This window comes from Adiantum capillus-veneris, chromosome 17 (assembly GCF_014529385.1).
Source record: "Adiantum capillus-veneris isolate H3 chromosome 17, ASM1452938v2, whole genome shotgun sequence".
Taxonomy (NCBI): Eukaryota; Viridiplantae; Streptophyta; class Polypodiopsida; order Polypodiales; family Pteridaceae; genus Adiantum; species Adiantum capillus-veneris.
In genome coordinates this window covers 72092124-72112778 of record NC_140947.1, presented here as the reverse complement: position 1 = coordinate 72112778, position 20655 = coordinate 72092124, and the positions used below count along the sequence as shown (strand labels likewise).

The window sequence follows — 20655 nt, the reverse complement described above, 5'->3', positions numbered from 1 at the left end:
GGGCACGGCACTTCCCTTTACGCATGTGCCAGCTCTCGTTCATCGCATCACTCCATGGGGGATTTGTTACCATATACATGTGGTATCGATGTGTGGGAACACACTAGGACCGTCGTGGCATTTTTTCCCTCTTTAGGAGTTTTTTTCCCCCGAGCATTGTATATACGCCCATCACTCTAGGGCTATCTATCTTTCCATTGCACACTAAGTAATACACTCTCTATTGTGTGCCTAGAGGTTCCTTCATCTTCTCCAAGCTGTGTGCATTTCTCTGCAACCCTAATTCCAACAGTCTTTTGATTGTCATGAACAAATATTCTTACCTCCATATAGACATAGAATAGGTCCACTTATTGCCTCTTGGTTGTTATGAGATGATTCTCTTACTTCTAAGTGAGGTTTAACTCTAGAATGGTAAGACATAAAAGTGTCCTTTCAGGGTTTTGGGAAAAAATTCAAAAACCATATTAGATCCACTCATTTTGAAAAATCCTTTCATGAGCTTATAGTTCAATAACTACTACATATGGAAAAAATGAGAAACTTGTAATTTTTCTCATCCCTTGGTCACTACAAGCCTCCAAAGTTGATGGACCAGTGCATTTTGCCCAAAACAGCAATTTCTTACGGTTGATTGCATATAAATAAGAGTGGGGATTTTTGTAGGACATAAGATAAAATGCTTCGTTAACTTCAATGGGTTGGTGACCAAAACATATGGTTGCTTTTACTTCACTAATTTTTTTTTGGGCAACATTTTTGCCATTCTGCGGACCTATCATCAAAGTTTTTATAGTCACGCTCAATACAAATACTATATACATGTTTTCTTAGTTCCCTTTGGGCCTTTGGATTCAAAAGGAAGCATGGAGCATGTCAAAAGGATAATGGATCTCTTACAATTGGAACCTTGGGGGCAATGATAAAGTGCTAAATATAGAAAACATGAAAAAACTGGGTTTAGCATTATGACCTCTACAAACCCATAGAAACTACTCAATATCTAGCCAAGTTTGTAGTCTATGATTAGATGGTTACTACCTACAAAATACACACAATTGGCCTAAGAAACTAGCAATATTGAGAAAGTTATACTTGCTACTCTAAAATGTATCGTATTCTTCAGCAACCAAAAAACTCAACCATCATCATATACTATGCTATATAGCATATTAGGTCCCCCAAAACTCAAGGAAGATTATCTTTATGTTATATATTACACTTACACAATCAAAATGGAATTTGGATATCAAGAAAGCCCCCAAAAAAATCATAAAAGTGCTAATTTTGGCCAGAAAAACAGGATTATGCAATTCTTGTAAATTGGTCATAACTTTCAATTTTAACACTTAGCTCTCCCTACAAGCATCAAAACATGTTGAGAACTATGAAGGCCTAACCTCTAGCCATCTAAACCTCACAAACATGAAGTTTAGAGTGGTATAGTTACCGAAAATTGAAAAAAAGCCAAAAACAGGACCCGTTTTTTCACACAGTTTAGGTTCAAAAATGTTGTGCAAGAGTAAGGTTAATGGTGAGATCGATACTCCAAAAAAAGTTCTAAGTTTTTTTCAGCTCATAAGGCAACTTTGTGGATATATAGCACCTAGAAATCCATTCTCATACTCTTCAAATAATTCAAGCAAAATGGTCACTTAACAGGACACAAAAGTGTCCAAGGACATAAAAGTGTTCTGTTACCATTCTAGTGTTAAGGTATGAAGTAGGATTCACTTGGTTGCATAGAATAGGTCCACTTAGTGCCTCTTGGTTGTTATGAGATCATTCTCTTACTTCCAAGTGAGGTTTAAGGTATGAAGTAGGATTCACTTGGTTGTTATCAAGCTTATGCTCTTACCTTTAAGTGAATATGGTGGATTACCTATAGAATTCACTAGGTTGTGATTGAGTAAAATCTCTTACCTCCTAGTGAATATTAGTCATGCATAGTACTTGGGAATCACATGGATGTTATTGAGCTCATGCTCTTACCTCTATGTTGATATAGAAATTAGAGACTCAGTTATTGTAGGGTCGATTGGTTGTGTTTGAGCAGTATCTCCTACCTCCAAGAGACATAGATAGTGCAATGTGAGATGACTCCATCACTCATCTAGGTTGTCTTGAGCAAACGCTCTTTACCACCTAGTAACCAAGAATGATATATCCATTGGTGATCTTCCCTAAAATATTATCTTAACACTATTCATTCATCATTTTAATCTAGAAAATCATATCTATAACCTTTTATCTTTCTCATTGCGTGCTATTATGGTGAAAATTTATAATCATAGTGTATCTATTGATTGTAGGATATATTTTGTTGAAGTCAGAAAGCATGGTGCAAGGAAAAGAGTGGTCGTATGTGGAGGAAAATGAGAGAGGCAAAACAATTTTGTTTTTGGAATGCAAACATTGTGGGCATAACGTGCCACGCAATGCAACTCGCATCAAAGAACATCTATTCGGCGCTAATCCCAATGTGAAAGAATGTGGAGCACCACCTAATGACATATGGGTCCATTTTGCAGGGTATGTAAAGAATTAATGCAAACATGCAGGACTTCTTCCTAAGAGATAGAAGGGTATGACAGGTGCGTCATCTGCTGCCAACATAGAAGAAGTGAGTGTAGATCAAGAAGACATGCGAGCTAACCAAGGACCTTCAATGTGATAGATGGCGAAATGTAAACATCTTTCATGAGAATGTATCTCACTTTTTCTCACTGTAGCTCCCTATTAAGCTATATATCTCACTTTTTTTATTTAGTAGCAATAAAGTCAAGTATTGAAGAGAATTTGCATAAACATAAATATTGAGGAAATTTCTTGGCAATCAAATAAAAAGACATTGCTTGACTCACAAAGTCATCAATTAGCAACTCCAAAACAATTCATTGCCATAAACATAGAGAGAATACAATGCATCTCAGAAAAGGACGGGATAAATTTCCATTAAAACTTTCAACTACAGTCTACAATGTCTTTAACACTAGACTTGTAATGAGCCACAAAACTAGCTATAGCCATAAAAATGGCTCCCATCAGTTTTTTAGTAAATGAAACATAACTTTTGTATATGACATCAAAATAATATGAAACTTCTTAATTATCGATTCAAAATATGAAAAAAGTTTCTAAATACACAATTTACATGAAATTTTTTTAAAAAAATTACTTTTCTAAAATTAGCAAATTTTATGTAAAACTGCACTTTACTACTTAAGTTTGAGAAGTAAAAAATGTCGACAGTCTTTGTATATGGGTTAAAAAAGCTTGGTATATCTATCACATACCTACTGAGGGAATTTTCAAAGAAGTTTGGACCTGCTTAGAAATGATTTGATTTATTTTCAAAAGAAACTATTAAAAAATTATCCATCCGCATAAAATAATTGTAGAGAATAGCAACGAAAAGACACCTTTAGACCTTCATTAGCTATGTACTAATTTTTATCAACTCATATTGAATGTTGGTCATAACTCTTTGAAACCATTTTCTATTTAGATGATTAACATAGTGCTAGAAAATATTTTACAAAAGTCTCCAAAAGCCACAAAAGTGGCTAATTTTTTATAGGACTAGTTAAGATATTGTGATATCCACCACTTCTTCAAGATCTGCGTTCAATGCTGCCTCAAGTATATCCACCATTTCTTGAATATCTGCCTCGTGACTTGGTCCTGCCTACTCAGGCATGGGAGAGAGAGGACCGTACTGTGCTTCGTATCTGGCAAGCTTTCTCTTTAAAACAACTACTTCTTCTTCTTCTTTGGCTTCCAACTTCTCTTGTAGAGAGAAAATGCTCTCTCCTTGGCTGGCTAAAGTAGCCCCTTGAGACACAATATTGACAATTTGTTCATGCTCATCTGCTAGGAGCACAACTAGCCTCTTTTGTGTAGATGGATTAGCCTCCCCACGATGCGCTTGTGCCCTTTCTTTAGCTCTTCCAATTCCGACACTAGCGTTGAAAGGATGGTCTATCCAAAGGACGCGCTTCTTCATTATATCTTGCACCCCACAAAGACTTGCTGGATGAAGTATATGGCAACTTGATTATTGTTAGGTAGACTACGCTCCTTTGGATGAAGCGTAGGAGAACCACACGCACGAGCCCTTTGCGTTGCAAATCTGAGATTTTCAATGGTGCCATTGCCTTTGCACGACCTAACCTCTAGAACAGTACATCTTTCACAAAAAAAGAGGGACAACACTTGCATACGTCTTCCAATTTCATTGTTTGCCCTCCAAACCTTTGGGCTCCGCGGCCTCAACAAAGAATGAGGAGTGGTCTTGAGCCCTGTGATGCATGCTCTCCTCTCTGAGGATGCGTTAAGACTCTTCGTGATCAAGCTCACCGTCGACATTGGGAGGAGCATATGGGGCTGCCATTTCTTGTTGAATCACACCGACAATAAATAATTAGATCGAAAAATAGATACACATTGATTAAAAAACTACAATCAATGTTAACATTCACACAATTTTAAAATTCACATCTCTCTCATCAATTTAACACAACAATGTAATAAAATAGCATGAGATTTCAAATCTATGGACATGAGACAAGACAAAACTGTGTCATTGCAAAGTATAGACAGATTTTCATATTATAAGGTATGATTTCAAATTTCAATCATTGGATGGCCTCAACAATGCACTATCTCGACCAACATACTTAATGCCTTGTAACATGCTGAGGAGATCATGTGAGGACTTGCACTGGGTGGGATTGGTAGATACACAAGTCTGCAAGACTTCCTGAAATCGTTTGAGAAAAGCTATATAATTAGTGTCATCATCCTTAGGTAAATATTTAAGGAGTTCTTGAATGTATTTACAAAGGGAGTAGATATCTTGGCTGCACGTGAAGACTGGAGGATTTGTCGATATACTTTTGGGAGCCACCAACCAATATCGCTTGCTCTAGGCTTACCTTGGGGATGGGAGAAGATCTGGAAACTTTGGAAATGTCTTCTCTATGGGGAACAAGGTTGCACTACCCCAATCACATACGCCTACATATACTCTAGCCCATCCAAAATGCAGCAAGATATTACTCCCATGAACATCATTGTGAGTGATGTTATTTGCATGCAAAAAGATGAACGTTCGAAGAATTCCATTAATTGTAGGCCATATATTCTTCTTGATGCCTTGAACGGTCCCCTCGGTGTCTCTAAAACCCTTGCTCATGGACACATTATTCCCCTCCTTTTAGAGTCTCTCTATCCAGCGATCGAGGGTTTCCACCATTCCACATCTTGAAGATGAGGGTGGGTGCTCGTGTGGAGTGTCTTGCCAATCCCAAAGCAGCAATGATTCCACTATAAGTGATATTCATAATTGTGGCCTCATGCAGCACTATGTCATTGGCACTCTTCTGGCCATCACCATTGCTTAGCTTGCCAATGTAAAATTCATTTGTGAAGGTTTCATGGTTGACTTTAACCTTTGTGACCATGCGAAATCTACCTTCTCCAATGCTTGCCATTTGTGGAAATTCAATGCAAGCCATGCACATGATGAGGAGGTTGCTTGGGTCTAAACTTCCCATGTTGGGTGGCATTGGATCATTGCTAGAGATTGGTACTTCCAAAGCGACAGGCACTTCACGTACATCCTTGGGCTCTTCTTCGATCCTTGGTCTCTTTCCCTGTTGCTTCATGATTCTGTGGAGGACTTCTACTTCCTTCATGCGGTCCATGAAGCCAGACTTCCCTTTTAATTTTCTTATTAAGGGTTTTTGCAACTTTGCAAACTTGCCCTATGATTCGACTCACGCCGTGGCCCAACTGACCACCTGTAAGGACTTCAACCCCCCTGAAGGAGTCCTACCGAATGGCGAGCGAATATTTCTGAGCAAGGCAACAACCGAGCAAGTTCCACCAAACAAGCTCAAGGGATTTAGTTGCAAGAAATTATCCATACAATAGGAATCAATTATATGCTATGAGAACCACAGTGCCAAGATTTCCATGGCGACTTTTAGATCTCCGGTGACAGCTTCTGCACCATACTTGCTGCCTTGCAATGAGGTGAAATTGCATAGAACTGTGCACAAATTCCTTACGAACGTGATGCTACTAAGTGCGGTGGTGGTATTGCACATGCACTGGATGTAGAGGACATCTTGTTGCATGGAGAAGGCAGGAAATAAGAGGATGAAGAGGAAGAGGGCAAGGCTCCATAACCCCGTGGCCATCTACCGGCTTTAGTCCAAGACGTTGGTGTGAAACCATGGAAAGCTGGATTTTTGGGGGGTCACTTCAAATAGTCTCTCTTTCTCTTTCTCTCTAGCCATAGGGTTGTCGTCACAACAATAAAAAACCCAGCTAGTTGTTGAGGCCTGCTCTTGCCTCATCCTGGCATCTCAAGATTCTCATGGTGAACTACACCCACACTGTCCTCCATCTTTTGGGAACTCGCAGCCCTCATCCATTGCAAAACACCTCTCCCTTTGAATATACTGTGTGTGTGTGTGTGTGTGTGTGTGTGTGTGTGTGTGTGTGTGTAGCTACATGGTTGTTGATATAAATGTCACCCTAGATGCCCATTTAGGTATGCTCTTGCCTCATTCGAGCTTCTCATGCTAAACTACGCCTACAATTTTCTCCATTTGCGGAACCCACGGCCCTCATCCTGTGCAAAACTCCTTTCCCTTTGAATAGTCTCTCTCTCTCTCTCTCTCTCTCTCTCTCTCTCTCTCTCTCTCTCTCTCTCTCTCTCTCTCTCTCTCACTCACTCACACACACACACACACACACACACACACACACACACACACAATAAAATGAATTTATGTATATGAATCAGTTTAGTAGTAGTGATACCAATGTGCCACTCAAACTAAATAAATATAAGGCAAGTTTTAAGGGCTATCTAAAGCCTTCTCAACTTCAAAGGCTTAACTACTTCCTAGGTGAAATCAAGGTCATTGCGACCAAAATGCGACACTCTTCTCGGCGAAAATCATTAAAGTTGATAGAGATCATACCAAGAGGGATTCTGTGTGCGTGGGTGCTCTTGTGCATGATTTTATATGCTGGTAATGGGAGGGCAAATGATGAGTTCTTGAAATGTTATTCTACACTTTGATTATTTAGTTGATGTTATATTATGTCTGACAAACTGATGCCTCTCCAGAAGTTTTATGCAAATGCAATGAGGATGGAATACCTACATCTCAGAAGAATTTAGCAAGAGCATCAATACAACAGCTTCTTCTCCACACTCCTTACAGAGGAGGAGAATACTAGTTGTAAGGGCAGGGATGAGGAAACTTGATTATGTCCAGAATCTTTGAATCAGCATTGGCGTGCAAGACCAAATGCTACAAAACTCTTTGGCAGCCTGCCTCACAATGTAGGGTCTACTTTCTATATATCCACCTTGTCTTTGCCTAAGAAAACACCTCCGCCATGAGCTCCCCAACCACCATATGTATCAATAATTATCTTCCTTCTTGCTAGGCCAACATCACCTTGTGGCCCCCCAATCACAAACCTTCCAAAATGATTTAGATGGAAGATGGTCTTCTCATCCAGGTACTTCTCAGGTATCACAGACTTGATAACATGCTCCTTTAGATCAGTGGCAATCTTGACATTGGTAACTATTTTCATTGTGTTGCATAGAGATCGAGACCATATGACTATGATGGGAACCATGGCATTGATGGCACCATTTCATTCTTGTATTCAACTGCTACTTGAGTTTTTCCGTTTGGGCAACCATGCATAAGTTCCATTCTTTCTTACCTCTATGAGCATGGCACCTAGTTTGGTAGCCAGGACATGGCCGAGGGGCATAAGCTCCTTATCAGTCTCATCAGTAGAATAACCAAACATATGCCCTTGATCTCTTGCACCAACCTCCTCGTCCTTATTTTTGTGAAATGTCCATGTACACCTTGAGAAATGTCTGGGCTCTACTATTTGATGTTAACCAAAACCTTGCAATGATCAGCATCAATACCCACATCCTCTAACACAAATCAATTTCCCAGCGACAACTGTCCCAAATCTTCTCATAGTTAATATCTACCATAGTTGGTGGTAATCTCCCCAAAGATCATAACCATGTTAGCCTTGGTGCACATCTCACAAGCCACCTTACTCTCTTGATCCTCTTGTAGGCATGCATCCAACACTGCCTTAGACACTTGATCCCATAGCTTGTCTAGATGTCCCTCATTCATCGACTCCGAGGTGAAGATAAAAGTAGACATCTTTTAGGGTTTCTATGCATCAAGGTCCTGGAAGTAGCCTCTAAACAATCTTGGAAGGCTGAAGCTGCTTCTCACATTCGGTGAAGCCTCTCTCTCTCTCTCTCTCTCTCTCTATATATATATATATATATATATATATATACATACATATATATATATATATATATATATATATATATATATATATATATATATATATATATATATATATAGCTATAGGGCTAGCGATTGTCAGTACCCTCTTTCCTCATCTGTCAGGATTACCACGCTGCCTCCATTAGCTGATGAACCCACGGCCCTCATCGTGTGCACAACACCTTTTCCTCACTGCGCAATCCCTGCCTCCATGACCGCATGCCACTGTGCACGGGGACGCACATACGAATTGAATCACGCACTTGCCATCGCACTTCTGCAGAGTCACCATGGCTACTTGTGAGTGCCCGCTTGTCCCGCGTGTGTTGAGAGTCTCTCTCTCTCTCTCTCTCTCTCTCTCTCTCTCTCTAAAAAAACTCTCTCAAAGAGCGTGCGCCGGATCATGCACTTGCCATCGCACTTCTCGCAGAGTCACCATGGCTGCTCGTGAGTGCCCGCTTGCCCCGCGTGTGTTGAGAGTCTCTCTCTCTCTCTCTCTCTCTCTCTCTCTCTCTCTCTCTCTCTCTCTCTCTCTCTCTCTCTCTCTCTCTCTCTCCCAAAAGAAATTTGAGAAATGGTTCCCTCTGATCTACAAAACTTTTTGCCTCAACATTGAGGCCTCTGGTACACTTCAATTCGGGTGGGATTCTAAATCACACCCAGACAAGCCGCCTCGATGCATTCTGATGCAGACTCTTGCACTGGGTACTCAAACACTACTTCCTTGCCAGTTAGCTTCTCATAAACTCCGTTGAATGTTTCCAACTTGTACTCAGTGTTGTTCCTTTCCTTTGGATCTAAATACACCTGCATGATTCTTGAACCATCCAAACGGAAGCATACTCGCTTTCTTACAATCTCAGCCGGGTACACCAAATCTTCGAGAATAGCTTCATGAACAGTTGTTAGTGTACTATTACGAGGGCGAGCTACAGCCGTCCCTTTCTTTGGAGGCCTCAAAATATGTCTAGTGGCAATCATAATAACATCCTTCCCACTGAACTTCTTCTCCAACTCCCGGACAAGACGAGGGTGAATTTTTCGGAAGGCTTTGTGGAGCCTGTAAGGCACGTGGATGATAACAGCCTTTCGGCTTCCTGAAATATCAACTTGCTTGGCAGAGTTGATAAAAAGGTCTCGCAGGTCACTCTTCAATTCCTGGTTTGAGTTCTCTAGATCGAAAAGAGCCTGAGCAACGGACTCCTCAAAATCATCTGGCTCCAGCCCCTTCTCCTTGTGGATATTCCTCCGAGCAGTATACATGGCGACGGATCCTTGCAGTTCTCTGTGCAGAGAGCGCAAGAGTGTGGATGCTACTTCGCTTCCCCCCCCTCTCTCTCTCTCTCTCTAAAAAAAACTCTCTCAAAGAGCGTGCGCCGGCGCGCGCTCTTTGAGAGAGTTGAGTTTTGTGTGTGTGTGTGTGTGTGTGAGAGAGAGAGAGAGAGAGAGAGAGTTCTTGTGGACGCCCAACAGATTGTGATTGCGAGGTAGCAGCCCAGAAGAAAGATCAGCAACTGCAATCTATTACCACGAGCTTGTGGCTATGGCATCCACGGTGTGCTCCTCTAGCAGCCTCACAACTGTGGCAGCGTCCTGCGTGAGCAAGAGCTCCTTTGTGTCCAGACGAGCATTGCGAGCTGCACCCGCAGCAGCTACGTTTGTGTCATCAAAGAGGGCCCTCACCGTTTTGGCGGCAGCAGCTGACAGGTCTTTGGGGTTCCTTGGCAGCACTCCTCTGGAATGGCTTAATGGATGCCTGGGGACTTTGTCCAAGGCAATGTGCTTGGCCCTTTGCGAATGCCGATTTCGGACCTCAGACACCCCCGTTCCAAGCCCCAAATTTGGACATTGGCATTGATGGCATGATCATCAGTCTGGCAACTGTCATCGTCGGAGCTGCAACCAACCCTTTCAATACAGGCTACTACCAGGGAGATGCTGCCGACCCACTGGAGGCGGTCTCAGCATGCACTGGCATTTTTGGGAAGGGGGCGTATCCGAGCTACCCTGGAGAGCTCCTTACGCATTCTGCCACTGGTTCTAGCTGCAATGCACATGGTGTGAACGAGTGTTGGTTTCTCATCCCTGCAATGTGGAACCCTTCCTCCCTCAACCACATGCCCCTCTAGAGCCATTCGCATACCATATGCAAGGTGTATCCATTCTAATGGATGTACAGCCACAGTTTAACCATAATTATGCATGCTGGTTATGAGCATGAACACCCACAAGGAATTCCTGGTACTCAGCTGGAGAGGCCGAGTATTTCACAGATACGACTACCCTCTTCGTAGTGGAGCTTATATTCTTAGGTTGGGTTGAGGACCGAAGATGGGTAGACATCATTACTCCAGGATCAGTGAATACTGATCCCATCTTCACCAACAACAAGGTAACAGGCACAGATGTTGGATATCCCGGTGGCTTCTGGTTCGACCCTCTTGGCTGGGGCTCTGGTTCTCCTGAGAAGATCAAGGAGCTTAGGATTAAGGAGATGTAGAATGGCGGAGTCGCTATCACAAGAAGATTTAGAAATTTTCTAATGTAGGAAAATGTAGTCTATTTAATGTTTTTCATACAATGCATCACATCATGAACTTTTGCTCAAGAGGCACCACATACCTAGCTAGGTACAATTGGGGGCAGGGGACCACCGGCCCCCCCACCGGGCGGGCGGTCCCCTGCCCCCACTCGTACCTAGCTAGGTATGTGGTGCTTCCCTCATAGAAGCTCATGATGTTGAGGTAAGTCACAATGTGAGAATTATTGTGAGAATTTGTCCAAACTTCTTGTGTATGTTGTTCGTTATGGGTGCTTGGTTCCAAGCATTCTACACGGGCACTGACCCCATTGACAACCTTACTGCCCATCTTTTCGACCTTGGCCACAACACCGTTTTCTCGGCTTTCTTGACCAAGTGAACGATGATCATTGTACCTCCATCACTTGGAGCAGATATTGACACTCACTTCCTTTGTATGCCAATTGAGAAGTTTGTACAAACCTTTTATTTGGTTGGAAGGTCCTATTTTGTCGTGTAAATTGTGCCTGCTCCTATTTTGTCAATTTACTTGCGTCATGTTTCATTGCATTACCTTGAGGGTATGAGTCAGTTTCGATTACTGGACATGCCTTTTCTGGTTGTTATCTACATCAAAAGTTTTCCATTGTTCTCTGACCAAATGCCTCTCATTCGAGCCCTTCATCTATCCCAGTTAATAAAGATAATGAAGTCTGGCTTGAATGTTTTTAAAAAAAAAGCGAGAGAGAGAGAGAGAGAGAGAGAGAGAGAGAGAGAGAGAGAGAGAGAGAGAGAGAGAGAGAGAGAGAGAGAGAGAGAGAGAGAGAGAGAGATCCACAACGAAGAGGAAGCAGGCAATCCAAGAGAGGGGCCCGCGTTGCAGTATCAATTCTCCCTCTTTGTCTCTCTTTCTCTCTCGCACACATGCACACACACACACACACACCCGTTTGCTTCCTTTTTTCTTGCCTGTCTCAAATCAGCAAAAGGTTTCATAACTCCCTCTCTGCTACCATTTATGGATGACAATGTGGCCACAAGATAGTTCTTATGTTTGACGATAACATCTATGCACTTTCTATCTCTTTTGTGATACAACATTATGAAATAACTAATGCATTCAATTTTCATCCATTAACTCTAATGGGAGAGCAGGTGAAGATAAAGGCTACTGAACTTGCTAGTGCTGAACAAATCTCCCTTCTCAATCGTGGCGAATGTCAATTCTAGAAGGTTCTCATTGCTATTGAAAGCACACAAGGCATTGGAGTGAAGGACACACTAGTAATAGTCCGATGGTCCCTACAGAGTAGTTGGTATACTACATGCAATGCCTTCACAAAGCAGCCTACACATGGCACTCAAGCAAGCGAAGGATATCATTCAAGTTCAAGAGCTACCTATGCATTATGATGGACATGTGGCGTTTGAGTTACCATCTTTTGATCTATTTGTGCACGAACTTATGACAATTGCAACATGTGAATTTACCATGGAGAATAAGTTTGCACAAATAGAGTTTTGGAATATTCTCAACAAGATGGTTCAGAAGCAGATATGATTGTTTATCAATGTGTGTGTAAACACATTAAAGGAAGAGTATGGCTCTTTTGTTTGAGACTATCTGAGATGCAACACGGTTACTTTGTTACACTATACTCTATAGAGTAACTATTGAGATATTGGTCTAATCTTTTTCATTGCTTATGCTCGCTTGGTTTCTTGTCCGTTCGGAAGTACTTGCTCGAGGATTGGGATTCCTCCCCCTGAAGCACCACAAAATTTTGCAACTAGTGATGCATATGAAGCACTACATAACTCATCCGAAAATGATTTGTATGAGGACTCTTGCAAGACTTCTTGGAGGCGATCACTTCGTTATCCATAAAGATGAGTGCATACAAATTCTTCAACATATTTGCGCTCAAATTTTGTTATCTTGCGTGTACTACCCATGATGTGCGTAGAAGCTAAAACAAAAAACCAAAAAATCCAAACTTCTCATCAATATATGTGAGTACGTATATTGAAACGTGTATAGCTATCTAATGGTCTCCTAAAACATCGTACAAAGTATGAGTGTCGACGAGCATATCAAAACAATGTATGGTGTTATCTAAATTCCTAAAACATTGACTCAAGTAAGAGTGTTGCAAAGCATATCAGAGCAAGAGTCAATGTTTTCTAATTTTTTTATAGATTACTATGGAAGTAAGATATAAAATCAGACAAGCCATAGTAATTTGTATAGCCTAAATTTTAAACTGTTATGTGACTGAGGGCCCGAAGGCGTATCACAGACACATACAGTAATATAATCACATGAAAGTCATTTTTTTAATTAAAAAAAAACACGAATCTAAAGAGAAAAGATGCTTACCAGTATGCGAAGTTGACCTGCTTGAGAGTATGAGGTAGAGAGTGTGAGTTGTAGACAACTAGAAAGCTCCAAAATTGAAATCGATCGAAAATGTATTGAACAACGACGTGTGTTTTTTTATAAAAATCTAGCGTATCGATCGATAAGCTATCAATTGATATCTTATCGATTGATAAATTATAAATTATTCGATAATACCACGTATTTTATGATAATACGCAAATAATGACAAAGTTATTCGATATAAACTACATTATTCAATTGAACAAATGCAACGCAGCACCAAAGTACTATGCTAAGTTAGCAAAAAGTTTCTATGGTCCCTTCCAGATTCTTAGCCCAATCAATAAGATGGCCTATCAACTCAACTTGCCCAGCCATTGGCTCATACACAATGCTTTCCATGTGAGTCTTCTAAAGCCTTACAAAGAAGAGCCACCACAAGAACCAACTATTGAAGACCCACCGAAGATCAAGGACCAAGAAGAGGTGCTGCAGCCAGAGTCCATTCTTTGACATGAAGACAAGGTACTAAGAGGTGGTAAGACTATCCGACAATATCTTATTAAGTTTAAGAATTATCCTTTTGAAGATGCTAGATGGATGCAAGGCATACAACTAAAGGATAACCTAAACCTTGTCAATGCTAACAATGCTTCCCTAGAGTAAGCAAATGTACAAATGCTAAAACTGAACAAAGTTTTTGTCTTATAAGACTCTCTTTTTCTTTATTGTGCACAAATGTGAAGTAGTATGCATGCTTAGATCATGTTTGTGGAAATGACGTCTCCCAAACACCAAGTAGAGCTTATCACTGTACTATGGAAGATTGATACGACTAATGTGCAAACATGCTTGCGATAGCTTAGGCTCTCAAGCGCCAAATGGACTAGTCATCCATTCTGGAAGGATGTCATAGGGTAACATAAGGATCCTCTACCCTCTAGCAAAAGGATTAATGAATATGCTTTATCGTCTCTACCTCTACCCTCTAGCAAAAGGATTAATGAATATGCTTTATCGTCTCTACCTCATAGTCGAGAACGACTATGATTTCAAGAGAGAGGTAATGTCATAATAACTAATATCTAATTCTCCTAAATGATTTTCTCATGTTAAACTGATCATTTAATATGGGGAAGTGGCAGGGGAAAAAAAGCTAGAATATTGGTTAAGCTGGCAGACCGCCGGCCACAGTAGGGATCCAAAGGACGGAAAATAGGGATCCAAAGGGGGGGGGGGGGTGCATCTGCAAAAGAGCAATGTGAAAAAGTGGGCTTAAAAGACCCTAAGGTTCATCCCATTAAGACTTCTAAAATTCTAAGGTTCCAAAATTCAAAGGCTGTGTCCAAAGGCCAAACATTAGGGAAATTGGATGCTTTGTGTGTGTCCCAAAAAGTCTTCATGCATCCCTACATAGGAGGGGGCGAGCCCTAGTTGTAGGACATGAGAGAGAAACTCTCTCTCTCACACACACACACACAAGCTCCCTTTACACAAAGGGAACGAGTGGCACATGTCAGCTCCCTAGCCCAGATGCCCACAAGGTGTACTCAAATCCTATTGGATGGCCATGGAGGTGGACCAATGAGAATTAGGATAGAGTAAACCTAATTTAATTAATTTAAAAACACTTAATAAATGAACCAATAGGAATTAAGCTCTCTAGAAGACTATTGGACAGTCTCCCAAGGGGTCCAATGCGCATTTAGCAGCCCAATGGCTTGCCTGATTCCTATTGGCCAGGAGACAAAGAGGTCCAATGAGAGTTTAGTTGCTTTAATTAATTACCTAAAGCTCTCACAAAAGGGTAAAGGGGGACACATGTCAGAAGGCTATCACTTATGCTGTTTAAATTTCATTGGCTAAGCCTAGGGAGGTCCAATAGGGTGCAAGCATGAGCAAATAGCAAGAGGGGTCGACCAAGAGAGAGAGGGGGCTGATTTTTCAAAGCATTATTGCACTCTCTCACACATGTCTATGTGTGGAGTAAGAAGACTCTCTCTCTCTCTCTCTCTCTCTCTCTCTCTCTCTCTCTCTCTCTCTCTCTCTCTCTCTCTCTCTCTCTCTCTCTCTCTCTCTCTCTCTCTCTCTCTCTCTCTCTCTCTCTCTCTCTCCTTCTCAGGCTTTAATGGAAAGCTTATCACCTACTCGGAGCTTGTGAGAAGGGAGGCCTATACCAATAACTCTTGGCTTTGTGATGCAAATCCAACCAAGATCCAAGATCCAATGCATTATCATCTCCTCTACCATGCTAATTACTAAGCTAAGCCATGTAATATGAATGATTATGTGAGGAGATGTACATCTTTCTCGTAAGACTACTCCTTCCTCTCAATCTACTCTCATACCCCGCTAGATCTCACCATCTTCAAATGTGTGTGATGTCTTGTGTCTAAGACCATGAGGCAATTGATTTTGTGTTTGATAAGTGTTTTGCTTAGTGCTTGAAGTTTCCATCTTCATTGTGTTGGGGTATAAAGCCCAATGTGGTCGCCCAGGTAAGTGGGCGGGCCGCCAGGTATGTACACATATTCTTTTGTAAAAACCTAATAAGAACTCACTATGCTCTACACATTACAGTAGAGCGAGTTCACCATATCGTCGTGCTCTTCTTCTCACACACTCTCTCTCGCGTCGCACTTCCTCTCGTACTCCTTCAACTGGTATCAGAGCTCAGATCGAGGCTCGGGGCAGCACTGCAGGAGGCTAGAGTCACCAACTCAGATTGGAGTGAAATTCGACAAGCGAAGACACGGCCCCAAATCTGGTGGGTGTGCCCAAAGGGCTCGGTGTTGTCAGAATTTCATTCTGAGGTCATCTCGGCCACCGTTCGGCTTCGACAAAGGTCTGCGCAGGCCATTTTCGACTACGTGGTCTCGACAGGTGCAGATCCGACTCTGCAAATTTGGGGTTTTCGGCCTACGACTGCAGGTGCTGAGGATATCGACACTCCCAGAGTGTTGATTTGTGGCTGTCTACACATCGAAGGACGGCTCACAGTTCTTGGAGGCCTATCACATACGACACGGGTGCATTTCCACACAGACTGTAGGCGACATCCACTAGTTCATCAGGTAGCTTGTGTTTGCTGCTTGATATTCTAGATTTCATCCTGACATTGCAAGTACTTCCACATGGGATGTATTGTCAGAGATGATGTATGTCTGTTGAGGGTTTGCTGGTTGTGAGTCACGCAGCAAACAACCGCCGCAGCGGTTATAGCATACAGTGGGAAATTTCTGGATGTATGACTTTGTGGGAAGTCTATGTACTGTCAGATTTACTGCAACCTTTGTTGAGGGTCGAGTGAGGTTTTATTGAGCTGGGGGATTCTCGAATGTTGAGATCCTTTCGGTGATACAGGTCTTGGAGCGATCCCTCGGGCACCCTTAGATAGGCAGCTAGGATGTATTGACTGTGAGTTAGACAGTTGGGATTGCATCTTTGCTTTACTGCCGTTGAGGCATTGTCGCATTCTATGCTTATAGGATAGTGACAGGACAATGAGAGACAGTACAGGTGTAGGACAGGTTTACCCGCAGCTTACAGTGTCAGAAAGACAGTGTTTTTTGAGCTGTTTTTTGGTCTGTTTTTAGTACACCAGAGCCATTTTACAAAGGAGACTCTGCCAAATCTTCTGCAGAATCTGAAGCTTTCTTGGTTCATTTGACAGGTTGATATTGGTTCAGAGGCTAGTTTACAGGGGAAACTCTGCCGAATTTTTCCCAGGAAAGTAAAATACTGTGAAGCGTAGCTATGGCTGGATCACAGGACACTGCTCTTTACAATATCAAGAAGCTGGATGGAACCAATTTCCCATTGTGGAAGAAGCAGATTTGGCACGTGTTGGTACAAAAGAAGCAGATAAAACCTATAAATCTCAAGGGGATAAAACCAGAAGATATGGACGAAGATGAATGGAGCGAAATGGATGAATTGGCACTTTCTACCATTATGCTGACTTTGGCAGAAAGTGTTTACTTCAATGTAGCAGACGAGATGTCGGCTTATCAAGCATGGTTAAAGCTAAGTGATCTTTATGAGAAGCAGAGTGCAGCTTCACAGGTATACTGGCTTAAAAAGCTTGTTGACTTGAAGATGAAAGAAGGGACACCTATGTCCAATCATCTGAATGAATTCAACACAATCTACAGTCAGTTGTCAGCTCAAGGTGTCAAGTTTGATGAACCTGTTAGAGCTATGTTCCTGTTGATCACATTGCCGGAAATTTGGGACACTTTTTGCACAGATTTTAGTAATTCTGCACCTCCAGATGGTTTGAACATAGCAGGTGTAGAAGGAAGTCTGCTTACTGAAGAAACCAATAGAAAGACAATGGACAAAGGCAAAGGAACAGCCTTAGTTGTCAGGGGAAGGACCAAAGAAAAGTACAAAGGTGCAAAGAGGAATGAGTCTCGTAGCAAGTCCCGTAGTGCTAAAGGCAAGAGTGACATAGAATGCTACCATTGTGGCAAGAAGGGTCACATGAAAAGAGACTGCAGAGAATGGAAAGCAGAAAAAGGCAAAGAGAAAGCTGAAGACCATGGTGAGAAGAAAAAGTCCTCAGTGAAGATTCAAGAAATAAATGTGACAAACACTGGCAGAGGATGACAGTCTAGTGTCAGGAGACATCTACTTCTTGAAGAATACAATGGACTCAGCTCTTCTTACAGCATCTGATGGAAATGCACTGACTAACTGGATTATAGACTCATGGGCATCACTTCATGTGTCTCCAAACAAGGAGTGGTTTACCTCTTATGTGACCACTAAAGATCATGTTCGGCTAGGCAATGGGCAAACATGTGAGATCTTAGGTGTTGGAGATGTTCAATTGAAGTTTCAGAATGGCTCTTCTTTCACGCTGAAGAATGTGAGACATGTTCCCATAATTACAAAGATCTTGATCAGCACAGGTTTACTTGATGATGCTGGCTACGTCACCACTTTTGGATAGAACATGTGGAAGATATCCAAGGGTTCTATGACAGTAGCACATGGAGTAAAGTCTGGAGGACTTTACATGATTTATGTATCAAATGTCTCTAAAAATGTAATCAATGTAACCGAGCAGCCGAACGTTTCTTTGTGGCATAGCCGGTTAGGACATATGTCCAAGAAGGGAATGGAAATCTTGTCTCATTCTGGTTATTTTCTTGGCTTTTCATGTAATGATTTTGAATTCTGTGAACATTGTTTGTATGGTAAGCAAACACAGCAGCCACATAAGCATAGAAGCAGTAGAAGAGATACACAGTTGGCACTTGTTCATAGTGATTTGTGTGGACCTATGCCTAACCTATCTCTAGGGGGAGCTTCTTACTTTATGACATTTATAGATGATTACTCGAGGAAAGTATGGGTTTACTTTCTCAAGCACAAGGATGAAGCGTTTAGTGTTTTCAAAACGTTTGTGACACTTGTGGAGAATCAGAGTGGCAAGAAGCTTAAATGCTTACGCACTGACAATGGTGGAGAGTATGTTTCAAAGGACTTTAAGGACTTTTGTGAGTCAAAAGGTATAAAACATGAACTTACTGCTCCTTACAATCCTCCTCAAAATGGTGTCGCTGAGAGGATGAATAGGACCATACAAGAGAAGGTCAGAAGTATGTTGTCTAATGCAGAGCTGCCAAATGGGTTTTGGGCTGAAGCTGTATCAACAGCTGTTCATCTTGTAAATAGATCTCCTAGCAAGGTTTTGCAGAAGGATTTAGTGCCAGAGATGGTATGGTCAAGCAAAATGCCCTCATACAAGCATCTCAGAGTCTTTGGCTGTGAGGCATATACTCACGTTCGAAAGAAATTTAGGAACAAACTTGAGCCAAAGAGTAGAAAGTGCATCTTTCTAGGCTATGGTAATTCTGGTGAGATGGGGTACAGACTTTGGGATCCCGAATCCAGAAAGGTTGTCCGCAGCAATGATGTTCACTTTAATGAATCCGAATATCATTCTAAACCAGAGAGGGTTGAAGAGATTAGAAGAGTTGTCTTCCAAGAAGATGGACCTGCACGTGCAAGACAAAATGTCAGGGCTCAAGAGGAGCAAGGACAGGATAGAGTGGAACCACAAGTTGTGGCTGAGCCTGAGCCACCTATTGTGCGTAGATCTGGACGTGTCACGCGACCTCCTTATAGGTTTGTTCCATCTATGAACTATGTCATGTTGACTGATTGCAATGAGACTTCATGTTACAAGGAAGCAGTGCAAATGCAGGACTCCGCGAATTGGCAATTGGCCATGCAGTCAGAGATGACAGCTCTGCATAAAAACCAGACATGGAAGCTAGTTAAATTACCACGGGGCAAAAAGGCTCTACCCTGTAAATGGTTTTACAGGTATAAGATCACCGCTCATGATAGTCAGCCAAAGTACAAAGCAAGGCTTGTTGCCAAGGGCTTTAAGCAAGAACAAGGCATTGAATTTGAGGAAGTCTTCTCTCCGGTGGTCAAGATGACTACATTAAGATGCTTTCTTGCATTGGTTGCCATATTAGATTTGGTTTGCACCAAATGGATGTCAAGACAGCGTTCTTGCATGGTGATTTAGATGTGGAAATTTACATGCAACAGCCAGAAGGGTTTGTTGAGAAAGGCAAGGAAGATTGGGTATGCCAGTTGTTAAAGAGTCTTTATGGCTTAAAACAATCACCGAGGGCATGGTACCATAAATTCCACAAGTTTATGCTTTCTCAAGGCTACAAACGTAGTGAGTTCGATCACTGTCTATATACAAAGAAGGCTAAGGATGGTAGTTGGCTGATCCTTATTTTGTATGTGGATGACATGTTGATTGCTGGCAAGCACTTGGAAGAAATTTCAGCTTTGAAGTCAAAGATGGGAAAATCGTTTGACATGAAAGACATGGGTGAGGCAAGTCATATACTTGGTATGCGCATTGAGAGAGACAGATCAAAGAAGTTGATTTGGTTATCTCAAACAGAGTATATTGACAAGGTTTTGCAACATTTCAATATGGAGAAGGGAAAGGCATTGAGTGTTCCATTGCCACCATATGTGAAACTTAGCAAACAAGATTGTCCTGTGTCTGAGGAAGAACAGGCTGAAATGGATAAGATTCCATATGCGTCTGCAGTGGGTAGTTTGATGTATGCAATGATTGCTACTCGCCTAGACATTGCATTTGCAGTGGGAGTAGTAAGTCGATACATGTCAAACCCAGGCAAGAAACATTGGGAGGCAGTGAAAGGAATATTGAGATACCTGAAAGCTACAAAGAGTATGCGTATATGCTATGGGAGTCAGGAGCTAAGTGTAAAGGGTTTTACAGACTCAGATTATGCAGGTGACTTAGACAACCGAAGGTCTACGTCAGGGTATGTCTTTACATTGGCTGGTGGAGCAGTATCATGGCGTTCTAGATT

At 41.7% G+C, this 20655-nt stretch overlaps 3 pseudogenes; 1 reads left to right on the top strand and 2 right to left on the bottom strand.

Moving 5' to 3' along the window:
* Positions 1-7380: 7380 nt before the first annotated feature.
* LOC147437463 (S-adenosylmethionine synthase-like) lies at positions 7381-8084 on the bottom strand (annotated as a pseudogene).
* A 915-nt stretch (positions 8085-8999) lies between these two features.
* Positions 9000-9688, bottom strand: LOC147437462 (small ribosomal subunit protein eS7 pseudogene; annotated as a pseudogene).
* Positions 9689-9909: 221 nt separating this feature from the next.
* LOC147437461 (chlorophyll a-b binding protein 7, chloroplastic pseudogene) lies at positions 9910-10866 on the top strand (annotated as a pseudogene).
* The last annotated feature ends 9789 nt before the right edge of the window (positions 10867-20655 follow it).